Source organism: Rhinolophus sinicus, linkage group LG04, assembly GCF_036562045.2.
Source record: "Rhinolophus sinicus isolate RSC01 linkage group LG04, ASM3656204v1, whole genome shotgun sequence".
NCBI classification, from domain to species: Eukaryota; Metazoa; Chordata; class Mammalia; order Chiroptera; family Rhinolophidae; genus Rhinolophus; species Rhinolophus sinicus.
In genome coordinates, this window is record NC_133754.1 from 60442033 (window position 1) to 60444390 (window position 2358).

The following is a 2358-nucleotide window of genomic DNA, read 5'->3' on the forward strand; positions in this document are numbered from 1 at the left end:
CCTCATAACATTATCATAAAGAAAAATCTTCCTCAGTACCTCTTGTGTGCGGGTCATTTAAGTTCTCTAGAAGTTAGATGCAATAAACATGGTCTCTATCTCACAGCCAGGTCAATTCTGGCCACTAAAGCCCAAGTGTCTCCATTCCTAATTCAAAACACTGTAAGGATAGGCTGTACTTAGGCCTGGGCCCACATGTTCTTAATTCCCAGTGCAGAACACACATTACTTTTTAGGACTTCTACACTAGCCAAAGCGTTCTGATGTGGGGTTTGAGTTCCTTGGCACTGTCATGTGACTGGCTTTTTGATGTGGTTTCTGTTCCAGTAAGTTAAATTCTGGCATCTCAGAGCTGGCGTAGCCTGCCATGCTAAAGATGAATTTTAAGTGCAGACTAAGGCTGAATCTGCATGCCTGCGGGTGGACGGGACCACAAACTGCCATGGGGTCAATTAGCTAGAGGCTGTTTCAATGTGGCATGGCCCCACTATTCAGGGTTCCCTAGTTGCTGCCATGTAGCTTGGCTATCTAAGATAGTGCTACTCGACACATTTTTGGTTTTTGATCTCTTCGGTGAGAGAAAAAGAAAAACTTCTGAACCCCACATGTTCAGAGGACTACAGACTACAGAGGACTGGACTATAGAGGAAAACTTACTGAGATTCATGAAGCATCTCGCCGCTCCAAGTGAGATCTTCCCTGTGGTGCCTGGTGTTTATTCATTCTATGAAATAAATGAATAATCCATGCCTGAAACAAAAGCATAAGCATTACAGTTAATATTACTAGTACTCACCAGTACCTGGTTTTTCTCTTTGCAGGCACCCAGAAGACTAAACTGCCCAGCCCTCTGTGGTTGGGTGGGGCCATATGACGTATAGGCCAATGGGGTGTGAGCTGAAATGACACCTATCACTCCTTGGCTGAAGTGTTGACGCCCTGAAGAGCAGGGGAGACATCCAGTCTCTCTGTTTCCTGCCAAGATAACCAAAGGAGTCATGTGTTCTAGATGTTACAGCTATAGATGGTAGAGCATGCATCAGCCTGGATCCTTGAGTGACTGACAGAGCAGAATTTCCCCCAACACACACACCCCTACCCTTGACTTGCAATGGACACGTAGCGTATGCAGGAAATAAATCTTTCTTGTGATCCCAAATAAATCAACTTTGGGATCTGGGGGTTAATTTGTATCAGAGTCCCACCCAATGTAACTAATAAAATTATCCCATAAATATTAGTAATACCGTGTTTCCCCGAAAATAAGACTTAGCCAGAACATCAGTTCTTATGCGTCTTTTGGAGCAAAAATTAATATAAGACCTGGTATTATATTATATTATATTATATTATATTATATTATATTATATTATATTATATTATATTATATTATATTATATAAGACCCAGTCTTATAGTAAAATAATTATAGTAAAATAAGACTGGGTCTTATATTAATTTTTGCTCCAAAAGACGCATTCGAGCTGATGGTCTGGCTAGGTCTTTTTTTCGGGGAAACACGTTATAGAGACTGGTCTGCAGGGCCCCTGTAGGACCTGCCACTGGGGTTAAGCCAAGGCTGTTGACAACGAAAGATAGAGGACAAAAGGAATGTTTTCAAGGAGCAGCAGTAGTCCAAATTACTAAGTTCAAGGGGCGTGGAATACTGCGGTCTGCTCTGGGATGGTCGGAGCCAGGAAAGAAGTTCCAGGTGATACTGTCTCTGGAGGTGCTTATCCCAGACACACCACCCTCCAGAAGCAGGTCAGCCACATAGAACAGCCCATCCCTCAAGGAGGGAAAGCATTCCAGGAGACTGTCTACCATGGCCTCATTGGTTAAGAGCCTATCAGTTGGTAGCATGTCTTAAGAAAGTGAACAATGTTTCATAGGTCATTTTAGATGCATAGGGTGTTAGACCATGATGAGAATCTATTAACTGGTCTGTATTTGTTTCCTTTGTATAGACCCTGAGTGCCAATGATCCAAATGGGAGTTAAGATATACTCACAGTCCTCACCTAAGTTTCTCCGAAATGCACCGTAAGGGATAAACTAGCAACCACAATGTAAGGGATGTCAGTGCTGCACTTCCCATTTCTAAACCTGAAATGGCTCAGCTGCCTTATCTAAAATCATGAGTGTTTCAGTGAGCTGGCCAGGAAGGAACCTGGAAAGAAAATGAGGAGAACCTTTTCATCTTGTTATCAGTGACAACAAGTTTATAGTAACGGAAAGTCAGTCTTAGCACTGATCTTCTGCTTGATCAGCCTGAAATAAGGTGATATTCAGTTGATAGCAGCCGCATGAGGCACACACACAAATCAATCATGATGCCAAACTGCCTTCTTACTAAAGCT